Source organism: Zosterops lateralis (assembly GCF_965231275.1).
Source record: "Zosterops lateralis genome assembly, chromosome: 13".
NCBI classification, from domain to species: Eukaryota; Metazoa; Chordata; class Aves; order Passeriformes; family Zosteropidae; genus Zosterops; species Zosterops lateralis.
This window is the reverse complement of record NC_139773.1, coordinates 14,612,071-14,624,818: the sequence shown is the minus strand read 5'-3', so window position 1 is coordinate 14,624,818 and position 12,748 is coordinate 14,612,071. Positions and strand designations below refer to the sequence as shown.

Genomic DNA, 12,748 nt, shown 5'->3' with positions numbered 1-12,748 from the left:
CAATCTTGTCTCAGCTTAAAACCATCCACAGTGCACTTTTTTTTTTTAACAGTCTAAGTTTTGTATTAGGTGGTAAGCTGTGACAAAACATCAGCAGCCCTAGAAAATGCGGTTGGTACAAAACTGTCACAAAATTAGGTCAATGGCTTTCTGTGCAATTAAAGCAGCAGAGCAAACACAAGACATCTTGGCTGAGACACGCACAGTGCTTGATCACCACCTGAAAAATCTGACTGCCACCTTTATTGCCATTTCACCCAGAGGAAGATCCCTACAAGGTTCTATGTGCCCAAAACAACATTTATTTATTCAAGATTTAATCATGCATCTAACCAGAATCTATCATCTCTCTCTACAAATGTGTCTTAAGTGTAGAAACATTTACTTCAATGACAAAATGTCGAATTTTTATCTCTTCTTGTTACTCCAAACACACAGGACTTAACTTGTGTGCCTGTCCCTTTAAATCAGGGCTGAGTGATTACATTTTGGCCCGTGGAACCACTCCAGTTTTTTCTTAGTGTCTAAACCGAATGTTGTCCCAAGGATTTGGAAGCACATGAAGTGAATTTAGGGATGAACATGTATGGCAGTACTTGGAAAATGCAACTGAAATGAACTAATCCAGTCTGTAGAAGGGAAAGAAAACCTGAAGCAGAGGTCTAAATTTCAAGAGTAAGATCAAGCATGTTGTAGCTTTGCACATACAGCTATAATTGCATCACCATTCCTTTAATTTTCACCAACACGTCTTTTTCTTTCACATTTTTACTAATAATGGCAAAAGAAAGAATATAAATTGTGCTAGGTACTTTACCTCTTACTCCTCTCCTTCAGTACACCTTTAAAACTCTTCCATAAAACTGAATATTGACTATGAAGAGACCAAATGTTAGACAGAAGTAGAAGCAAATGCTTTTAATTGAAAAACTATCTCAGATTTTCTTGTAATGAGCCACACATCCTACTGGTACTAAACAGTACATTTGAATACTCTAACCCAGGATGTAAGACAAAGGAAACCATAGACACTTTGGGGAAAAAAATGTGTGGGGAGAATAAGTTCGTATGTGTAGGAGCTAAAGGCAAATGCTTGAATAATTTAAAATTGTAACATGCATGAAAATGAAACTGTGACTTTAATAACTAGCTTTTTTTTCCTCGCTTAAACTCCAATTATTAGGCTATTTTGCTCCAGGCTAGCATATCAGGTGCTGATAATGAACATTCAGGCACAGGACTTTTGCTGCACAAATGAAAACTGTTCTGCTCAAAAGATTAATAAAGGATTATCTTCTTGTATGTACATATATGTATATATATACATACACTGAACAGAATGAAAATTGTAACCAAAATTGGAATGTTGAAGTCTACTCAAGTGCTGTTAATAATGTGGAATTAAGTTTAGAAAACAACCTAATTATGAGGTTCCAAAAGGCATATAAGTATGTGCTGAAAAAGTGATTTTTATATATGGAAACTATTTTATGCTTTATATTATTATTATAATGCACAGTCTTAGACAAACCAAGGATATGCATGAATGTCACACTAGAGCTCTTCACTAAATCTATTGCTGGTGATCGGTGCACTGCACCCAGGTTATGTTTGAACTGCAGATGGAATGTAACCTTAGCAGAGTAAAAAAGGCAATCAAGAAAATAATGGTCGTGAGGAGGCAGAGGCTTTTCTGTAATAAAGGAACCACCGTCTCAAATAAATCTTTGCAGGTGACAAGCTTGAAAAGGAACTTTTAGACCCAGACCGAGGAGAAGATCAAAGACCTTGCAAAATTCAGCTGCGCATAACATGGAGGAGTCTTAATTATGACTAAATACTCCTTGCAAACCTAGCTGGGATTTGAATACTGTGGCTGGAAGTTTTCAAGTCTTTTGTGAGCAGCTGAAATAACAACGGCTGCTTTCCTAGGAGTCTCCAGCCCCACACCCAAGTGTGCTGCACTGCTGCAGCATTCCCATTCCCAATCCCACATCGTGTGCCTGCAGAGGCTGCAACATTTCCGAGCTGCACATTACGGACCCGTCAGCTGCAATGAGATGCTCATGGATGGGTCAGCAAGGAAAGTGAACAGAACCCTCTACATTAATTTTGTAGTTCTTTTCTACAAAATCAGGTGCACTGATTCATCTCATAACAGGAAGGTGCAGCCTTCCCTCAAGTGCAGAACCTCTAGAACAGAAATTTGTTGAAACTGAACATCAGATCAAAAGCTCCAGGCCTTTAACAGCACAATTTCATGAGCTCTGCCTCCTTAAGAAGCCGAGGGAAAAAAAAAAAAATACAGCTACATGAAAAATAAATGAGCAAGCTTTTCCTGACTCTGAAACCAGAAAATAATGACATGAAACCAAAATCAAATGCAGCACTATCAGTTGTATTCCCAAATGCCAGCATTAATTCTCCCTCTTCTAGCTCCCAGAGACTTGTTAAACAAATGAGCCTTATAATGCATTTTGCAAGTGAAAGGTCCCAGAGTGGTAAAAAGTCAACTCCCATACCGAAGGCCCTTAATGAAAATGCTGCAGCTCACTCCAGTTCTGCACTGAGGGGCATCAGCCTGAGCTCACTCCTGCCATGATTCCTATTTTCTCCTTTGATCAAAGGAGCAGTTCTGCAGCACTAGCAGTAGTCTGGGCTTTCAGATCAAAACTAGCATCTCAATACCTGGAAGTCAAGTCAGCTCGTGTAAATCACAAAAGGCCGGTTTTGTGTGTGTACAGACCAGTCAGACCTTTTTTTTTGTAGGAGAAAAAAAATTCCTCTATTTAAAACATGCCTGATGTACCACATTTTCCCTGCACACCTGGGCTGAGTGTACAGCCAGACTGTCATCCTGCTTATCCTCCCTACACCCTTAATGGCATTTTTGGAACCATGTACCCCCCTAAGATTGGGGGATTTTGTGTGTGGGTTTTTTTTTTTTTTTTTTTTTTTTTTTTTTTTTTTTTTTTTTTTTGTTGGTTTTTTTTTTTGTTGGTTGGTTGTTTTTTTTGTCTCCTAGAGAGAAACATGATTTAGCTGGCACACTGTGATACCCTCAAGAGAACTTTTCCCCTTTTCCCTGTTATTTTTCTCCGCTTGTCATTACTTTCTTCCTTCAAGTTTTAAAAACCGAAAGCCTTTGGACTGAAGGAGAGTGAAGGCGGAATGAGCAAGCCTCTTGCTTCAAACCGAGGAGAAAAAGCTTAAAATCCCAACCGCACGAACACAACATGTCTCCTCCCGCTGCCTTAACGCCGCCGCACGAAATGGCGCCTGCCTCTGCAGACAGCTGCCTCAGAACGCCCCCGGCTCCTCGGGAAAACACAAATGCAACTTCTTTTTTATTTGTTTTTTTCCCCGCAAAGCTTTTATTTTTCTCTCTTCACATTCAGCCCCTCGGTACCTCCCGAGAACCCTCCGCAAAGGCAAAACCTGAAGGGGAAAGTTCTCTTTCATAAAAGGCCCCCCCAGCCGGGACCGCTCCCCACGCGGGTGTGGGTGTGTGGGGCTGTGGGCTCCAGCCCCTGCACATCGTAAATAAATGTGCCGATTCAGCCGCTATCGCCACGATCTTGCCTTTCCAGAATTTTCTCCCTCCGCTTCCCAAATATAAAAGGACTTTTTGTGCTGAACGCGGAGCGGGAGCGGTGACGGGCTCGGCGCAGGGCGCCATGTGGTATTTGGTTTCTCTACAGTACATGTTTTTATAATGAAGGGGGAAGGGAAGGAAGGAGCTGCTCCACCAGCATGCCAATAATCTGTTGCAAAGGGCTGCAGCGCCCAGAGCCAATTAGTGCTCCAGTTAACCATTTAACTGCGGAAACAAAGCCAGCCCCAGGCACCAGTCCGCGGGATTGGAGACAGAAAAGGTGGTGTGGGCTCCCCAGGGCATCGTGTTCGTACAGATTTTTTCATAGATGCTTTTTTTCCCCTATACTTTAATAACAAATACTTTGGATAGGCAAACTGGCCACTGAAACTCCCTTAGATCACAGCATGCAAAGGTGGGACAGCTATATCCTGTACACCACACAGTTTTAATAGAAGCTGGATGTGTTTCGGGATCAGTGTAAGCCTGTGGTGGAGCGATAAAAGCCACCCACAGGAGGTGCATTTCCGATACGGATATCGGGTCCCTGCCACAGGAACAGCAAATCCCTGCTGTCCATGGACGGCTGGGAAGGGTCAGAGTGCTGCTCTGCCAAAGGACGGATGTGTCACTGCAATATCTCCCAGCAATGCTGCTGTGGGTGGAAAAACACTGTAAGGTGGGACAAGCTCTAGGAAAGCAATGGCAGAGCCTGTCTCCCTCTAAATGTGATGTCTCCGTCATCCAGACAGCACTACCCTGCACCAGAACCGTTTTTTCAACCCCTTAACCACATCAGAACAAGACCAAAAAAAAAAAAAAATAAATTATATTCTGCAGTATAATTTGTTATAAACCTTTAAAGCCGGAGGCAGGCCAGCTCGTGGCTCATTGTGTGCCACTGACAGGGAAGAAGACGCACAGGGAATCCTCAGCCTCGTTCTTTTTCTCTGGGGGCAAGTCTGAGCACTGCCAGAGCACAGGCGAATTAGTCCTAATGCACAGCAACAGTAACCTGCTCCCGCTTGATCCAGCGGGTCAGTAAACCTATTTTTATCCTCCTTTTTTTTTTTTTTTTTTTTTTTTTTTTTTTTTTCCCCCATGACGTACTAGGGAATATTGGATCAGACTCCCAGGGATGCCAGGAGGACCGGCAGTTTGTACAGCTCAATGAAGTGCCCAGGGTGCCAAAAGCAGGCTCTGCACCCCAGTTCAGCAGCCCAGGCAAGAAGCAGACTTGACTAGCTTGGGAGGGGCTGCAGCAGCACTGCAGGTCTGCTCCCACCCCAAGCAAACTCTGCATTGCACATGAAAGGCATATTCGAGCATCACTACCTTCCCTAAAAGATGAAGTCAAATTTCCCTAGTTGCCATGGAGAAAGTCCAGTGCCTGTGAAAGTTGCAGGTTACCCTGGCTGAAGTGCTGTACCAAGGCTGACACTGTAAAACATCTCTCACTTTTAAGCTATAGGAAGGATTCTGGCTGAGGTATAACTTTACATTCAAATTGAAAACATTGGGGACCAGAGAAGGAAACATATGGGTAAGAAACTAGCAGATTATTTAGGCATGTGAGCTGTCAGAGCACAGGCAATACAAAAGCTCTCTTGTTCGTGCTGCCTCCCACAGCTGCATTCACTAAATATATCCCGGGCTGAGAGCTGCATTTCTCCACCCCTTGCTCAGCCCAATCGCGTTTGCAAAAACACCACCCAGGCCCCTGGGGACTGGCAGTGAGGCAGCAGCACTGCCCTAGTTACAGACGGCATGAAGGGCACAAGTGACTAATCGTGTCTGCAACAGGGTGAAATTGTTATATCTACCCACACCTTTTTTGGAGAGGGAGTCCATGCAGTTGATCCATATTTAACTTTAAACCCATGGTGGTTTGTTCTCTATAAGGATACTCCCCATTTGTATGACATAATCAGTTACTGGAACTTATTCCCATCAGATGATTTTCAATAGTTTATGGGGAGAAAAAACCAGAACAAAACAACCAAACAACAGAATAGCCACCTATGTAAAAAAAGAATTCACTGAATCTACCTCCTGGCAAATGTGGAGGAGAGCAATGGTCTTGGGGACTGGCTGGTCCCCCGGAGAGTTTTACCCAGTTTTACTTTCCATCAAGTTTCTGTAGTGTATTGACTGAACATACCTCCATTTGGGGCGTGGGGGGAAAAGATATGACTGAATTTCCACAGGACCGAGGTGCTGCCCCCACAACCTTCATTCTGCTCCTTGCATTTTTCCCAGCCACACTTTGCATCCTTTACCCTCAAGGACACAATCCTTTGGCCCGACAAAACAGAACCTTGGTTCCAACTGCAGCCTTGAGACACTGCTGCAGTCACAGCAACAGAGAGAAGAGCTGCCCCTTCTCATACAGTGAATTCTATAGTAGATCAAATTGTGGCAGAAAAAAAGAGTCATCTTGGTGTCTTTCCTCACTTCCAAGCTGTGAACCAGCAGGGATTTTGACCCTCCTGGTCCCTGCTTCTTCCTTTCCTCACAGTTCCCCATTTCTTCAACACCTCCAGTTCCACTAGCAGCGAAGCAAATTTGACAGAATCTAGTCAATTTTTCAAGCTGTCTCATTTTAAGAAGTCAGTGGGAGCACACTATCTTGCAATCAAACCTCACAGGAGAGAGAATTAAATATCTCATGCATGACCTTAATCCGTAGGATTTTGCAGATAGTTTCTCTTGTAATCTCAATACCCGGAGCTTATTACGCATTCAGAACGTATCTGTAGCCCCAGAACATTTTGCAACAAAAGGAATTCAAATTCATTTTGATATAATTATGCAGTCACACTACTCACATCCTTGCTATGGAATAAATATAAATACTGGGCTTTTGGGAATAACTTGCAGACTTACAGTGTAAAAAAAAAAACAAAACCAAAAAAACACAACAACCCAAGAATGAAACCATCTATTATATATGGAAAAAAAGATCAGGTTTAGATGTCAAATTGCAGTTGAGAAATATGGCACAATTATGTATGAAGTATTTTATATATATATATATATATATATATATATATTTCAATCTGCAGAACATAAAAGAAAGAACTGAAACTGATACTTAAGCATTTCCATAAAGTAAGGACTTAATTCTCTAAAGTAGGAATATCATTTAAGGAATTTTAAAACCTTTGATATCAGATAATTGATTCGTAAAATGGCCACGGGTCCCTAAGCTTAAATCACCGAAAGCTAGAAAAGTTAGAAAACTGTGCTCTGGGTTTTATGTCTTTCTAGCACATTTTTTCTTTCTCTGCTTTTTTTGCCTTCCTGAAACAAAATTACCTCAAAAACTGTTCTAATTTTGTAGTTGAAAATTGCCTCTTTTAATTAGGGACGTTGCTGTTCAAGAGCCACATTCTGCTGCACTGGTGGTGCTGGAAACCAGCCTCGCTCACTGGGGACCGGCTGGGCGTTTGCCTGCTCTGATCTCCTAAGGTCTTCAGGATCCTCTGGATTTTGGACCACATGTGGGAACATGTAGTCCCATTTCTGTGCTTTTAAGAAGGGAATACAAAACGTGACACCAGATGTTAAACCTGAGCCCCAGAGAAGCCACAGGAGTGTGAGTTACCTTCAACAGCACTGCAGTTCTAAAAGCAAACAAAGGCATAAGGGGTTGGAATGGAAGGTTTCATTCCTCAAAGGCAATGACTCACCCACATTCCTAACTGCACAAACAAGGGAGGCAAACCCTCCTCTGGCAGTTAGGAGCCTCCACATTTTCCTGCATGGAGCAAATCCCACGTAAAGCCGGTTGTGGTGGTGTGTTATAGCAGACAAGGCAGATGGACTTTGGAAAGGGACCTTCTTTTGCACACCTCTGTGTTTATGTGCCTTCTTAAAAAAAATAAAGAATTCCCAAGTACAGCTTGTCACTTCTGAAAACACACTGAAAAGGAAAAGGGCTACTCCTAACAACCAGTTTTCAAAAGCCAAACCCATCTTTTCTTAGATACATTTTTCTAATACTAAGAGGCAGTAGTTTACTTTAAAAAATCCAAACAAACAAACAAAAACCAATCCAAGGACACATAAAAAAAGTTCACTGAGCAGAGAGCCAAGCAGTGTGTCACGTGGATAAGGTACTGTTTCTAACCATCAAGTTACCCATATGGTAGAAATTGACCTCGGGATTTGGAAACTCACCCTCCCAAACGTCTGCTCAGTCGTTCCCATCAGACAAGGCACACTTCACTGATGGAGGACAAGCATATTCCAGGTGATGGATGGCATGTAGCCAAACTGCTAAACATGCCCTGCTCCACCCTTCCTGCATGGCTGTCCTGGAGGTGAGGAACACTGCGCAAGTCCCCAGATGGTCGGGGCATCAACCGAGCTGCTGGGTGGTAGCAACAGAGCCCTCAGCAGCAGGGATGAGGAGGAGGTGGTGGAAAGGCTGGGTGTGAGGAAACAGAACCAAAAAGGAGCCCAGAAAGCAGAGAACGTTGCTGATTTGAGAGAGAGAAACTGCAGGAAACCGACATCTCTTAACTGTAAACCTCAGAGGGGTTGTGGTTAGGAGACACAGGCGTCAGGGTGACAGGGCTGCAGGGAGGGCTATGCCTGTGCCCAGGAGAGATGCCTCAAAGCCACGACCCAAGTGGAGCTCCCCAAGGAGTGGGGCTGGGTAGGTGGTCTCCTGAGTAGCTGTTCCAGGGCTCTGTTGGGTGAGGTTTTCTCATCTGTGCAATGAAGGATGGTAAAATGCAGCACAAAATTCCCCTCTGGCTGCATACTCCATGAAGCGGAATGAAGGCTGATGCTCAGCACGTTCCACTTTATACCAAGTATTTGAATTCTCAGGTTTCCAGTGGTAGACAGACACACCAAAGTCATCTTCATTCATTCCTCCTGGGGAGCAACTTCTGAGGGTTCCTGGAGCTGCTGCAGAAAGGAAGTGGCAGCCTTACCTAAGTGGGGGGGCCTTGTGGGGTGGCACACTTGTTTGTGTGACAACTACCAGTGTAGTTTGTTTGTTGATGCTGGGAGAGACCTTGGCAGCATGGGCTGCGAGCAGGAACACAGAACTCTTCTTAATGACAAGTATCAAGCCTAAAACAGATAAAACAAGCTATCCTGGAGCTGAAGCCGTGCTCAGACATCATGGAAACGCCTGTTGCACTGACGCTGCTGCCATACTTAAAGCTGAGCCCCAGCAAGCAGGGACAGCACACAAACCTGCTCCTCCTGCTGCTGCAGATTCTGCTGACGGCATTTGAAATATTTTAGGCATTTCAGACTATTCTCCTATCAGGACTCCAGAGCTTACATAAAAAAACCACCAAAAAACCCCAACCTGTTTATCAAGTTGCAGAACAACAGTGATCCGTCTGGTTTATTAGATGGAAAGAACAAGAGCGGGGGAGGATTTTGCTGACAGTACTTCTACCTTCATTAAGTGACTGTTATGATCAGAGCAACAGCAAACAAACATCACGAGCTCATTACAAGATATTTCCTTGTGCAAAGGAAGAGAAACCTCCGCAAGAGATGGACTCCACGCGTATTTTTATTATTAATATTATTACTACTGAGCATTTTGGCCGGCTCGTGCTGTTTGCAAAGCCCAGTTCTGCCGGGCTGCTTGAGAAAAGCAGCATTTGTCCCCAGCTTTCGGCACGAAAACACAACTCAAATCCCTCCTCGGGAACAAAGGTGCTTCCCAGGAGCCTGGCGTGCTGCCGGCATGCCGAGCGCGTAGCCAGGCAACGGCAGCCGGATTGGGGCTTGCGCCTCACCCGCGATGCTCCAGCCTCCACAAACAATTCCTGCCACGTAGACAGGACCGTGCAGGCTAATGGAAAATTACTGCAGGCTTTTTCTTAAAGGGCGAGCACCGCCGCTGGCGGGGAAGGCTGCTCCGCATCCCACTTCCCCAGCGCGCCTCGGGGTCAAGCCTGTGTTTCCTGCAGTGCGTCACCGCGCCGGGGCATTAACACAATGAAATATCATTTGCATGCTATTCCAGCCGGCTGCGGGGACCAGGAGCGTAAATGAGCGAGGAAAGGAGGGAGCAGATCGGCCGGAGCTGAACAACCGAGGGCTGCCGTTCTCGAGCTGCTCTCGACGCGGCTCGAATGTGGCAACCTCAGTTGGTACGGGCTGCGGGCTGATGCCAAAATAACCCTCCTGCCTGGCACATTCCTGCCTGCAAGGCTGCAGGAAGAAAAAAAAAAAAAAAAAAAAAAAAAAAAAAAAAAAAAAAAAAAAAGCAAACTTTGGCAGTGGTTAAGATGGTATCAGAAAAAAACCGGCAATTAAAAAAAAATGGCCGCGTTTTCTCCATTTCTGGTGTAAAAGAGAATTTAGTTAATAAGACAGCATTGTGCTTACCTAGCTTTTAATATCCATCCAAAAAGCCACACAAATAGCTACAGCCAAACAGCCAGTTTGAGCCACTGCACCTCTGAAAAAATCAGAGCTATGCAGATCTACTGGTTGGGCAGGGCAGGATCTGCCCCCCCGGAGCACACAGGAGCTGCTCAGCAAGACAGCAGAGCACCAAACGGTGCTTTCCCAGCCCTCAAAAGGAGCTCCTGGATCATTTCGTCTCCTGCAGGAGCACACCACACTGCCTGGTCCTGGGATACCTATTGGGAACTGTGTCCAGCCTGTAGCAAAAAGAGAAAGGCAGACCTGGGGCTCTTGCTTTTACCTTTTTGCTCATTGCATGCAGCTCCTGGTGGGCCTGGTGTGGCTCAGGATCACAGATGTTGCATGCCAGACTGGTGCTAGGTCAGCTCCTGCAGCAACAGTGTTTTTGTTCTTCCCTATCTTCATGTATTAACTTGCCTGTTTTTTCTCAGATAAGCACTGGTTAAAGCCTTAACTCAAATCTTTTTTCACTCTGTTGTAGCCAGCAAATGAAAACAAAGCCCCTGCACCAAGTTAGGGGACTGCTTTGTAATAGAAACTTCCTCTCTCTTAAATGGAAACCTTTGTTGTGAAGCTGTTTTCATTGCAAGCTCCACAGGGAAAGTCATTATATTTAATAGAGGTTGACCTCATTTTGTAGTCCTCGATATTAAACCTTATAAGAGGGAAACGTAATTAGAAGCGGTGAGTTCTCAACAAAGATACACAGTACTTGTTGCTGTTTCCTTCTTACCTAAGGATTAATTTAATATGGTTCGGAAAGAGTAACTTGAAACAGCTTTTGGCAGATAAGTGAACTCAAAGTAAAATGCAAAGATCTGGTTTCCAAGAAGCTTTTTACAAGCTGTACAGAGAAGTGAAATAAAACCCTCCAGCAGCACACAGGGCTTCCTGCAGAGCTTCCCTGGAATAGCTGCAGACCTGCATTTCGGTGAAAGCTAATCTTGGTCGGAGGCTGGGGTTACATAAAGACATCTTGCACAGAGGACCTGTGGTCAGGCATGGACCTGCCCCTGTGGCAGCCTCCACTTGGCTGGAGGGAATTGAGGGGATTTTCTACTGCATTTCCAAGGCTGTGCTCTGAAACAAAGAAAGCAAAAGGGGTTTCATCTCAGTCAACACAGACAAGGGAAGGAATGCAAAGATGCCCCAGCTTTGTTATGCTTGCTAATGCAACCTGGGTTTCCACACAGTGGACACTGTTGTCACAGCATAGTGGATAAACACAGCACTGGCCACCACTAAATAAACACATTTTCTACAGAAAGGGAGGGCAAGGCAGTGAACAATGTGCTGCACTGTGCTGGGGCCTCACTGAGCACAACCCTGTCTTGGGGCTCTTCACCTTAACGTGGTTTGAGTTTAAAACATCTCTTCACAGCTTGCTTTTCAAATAACCTCATCACTTTTCTAAACTATAGAAATTCACTTGAAATACACATTTTCAATTCATTTTCCCAACTCTTGTGGTAGCCCCACAGCTCTCCCACCTCCTGAGCACCCCTCGGATTCCCAGTGCTCTGAGTCCTGCTGGTGAACTGTCACCTCCCTGCTGAAACACTCATTTATGTAAAAAGAACAAATTATTGTTGAAAGGCCCATGCTCCGTTAAACTTCCCTTTAGATTCTGTGGTTTGAATGAGTGTTTCTGCTTCAGCAACCCTGAGAACTTCCTGATTTCTGCACAGTTCTCCCCTCTGCAAACAGCTGACTGCTTTAAACTCAGTTTTGGACTTGCTTTCCTGAAAAATCAGATAAATGGTGGTGTCCTCAGCTGAAGCACTTTCATATAGTGTTAAAGAGCAGCTTTTTTGCTGTAGCCCAGCTCTCCTGGGTCTGTGCTGTGTGGAGCAGGGTGGTTGCTACCCACACCTGCAGTGGGTTTGCCCTGCCCTGTGGTTTGTGGCACAACATGCATTCCAACGGGAGGAAAGAGAAAGGCAGCTCCTCCAAAAACATCACCAGAAACTTCCCAAAGCCCACAGCATGGTGGCTTAAAGCACCCAGCCTTTGTTCCTCCTCTCTGGGAATAGATTTCCACTCCACACAAACAAAAGGGATCACAGTCATGAAAAATATGTGAGGAAGCCAAGAGTGGAACCACAGCAGCCTGGGTTCAGGCTGGATGGGTGGGCTGTGGGGCTGGGAGGACATTTGATAGCCAGCAGCTCTCCTTGGGGACAGAAGGACACAGCATAGGTAAGACACCTTTACCCTTGCACCCTCAGCAAGGCCAGGGCTATTCCAGCTTAGCTGGTTTTTCCTGCCTCCTATTTTAGATGTAGAGTGTTATTAAATCACACCCAACAATTCCCACCACGCCTCAAGCAATTAACCCTATCCCATGGCAGAGCTGGCTGGGGAAGCCCTGGACAATGTCCTGGGACTCCCATAAAGCTGAGAGCAGTTTTGCCTCCCGTTCAGTGTAAAGAAGATTGGACTTTTTGTTACAAAAAAAATTTTTTGGAGCACTAAGTTATGTTCAAAGAGCCTTTCTGTCAGGCTAAGCCGTGTATGAGCTGCCAAGTGAGCTCCTCCAGCTCTGTGGGCACCATTAGCAGGGCTGCCCTGTGCTGAAGTGATGTCAGCACTTCCATTACAGCACCTTTCCCCTGCTCCAGCCCCCTTATAAGTGGGACATAAAAATTCAGTTCTGTCAGAAACACTCGAGCCAACAAGGAAAACAGTCACCATCTTAACCTGATCCTTGCTCAATTTATCTGGCTGGGTGGAGAAAGCAGG

The 12,748-nt window shown here is 44.9% G+C and overlaps 1 long non-coding RNA gene across 2 annotated transcripts in view; it reads right to left on the bottom strand.

Annotated features, from left to right (window-relative positions):
• Nucleotides 1-10,313, bottom strand: part of LOC310914731 — a 30,482-nt gene extending 20,169 nt beyond the window's left edge. The window contains exon 1 of one of the 2 annotated variants that reach the window (XR_014591083.1): nt 10,287-10,313. This is a non-coding gene — a long non-coding RNA (uncharacterized lncRNA). Of the gene's footprint in view, nt 1-7,777; nt 8,023-10,286 lie in introns of those variants that run through there. The other variant, XR_014591084.1, reaches the window with a different exon arrangement.
• Between the last annotated feature and the right edge of the window lie 2,435 nt (nt 10,314-12,748).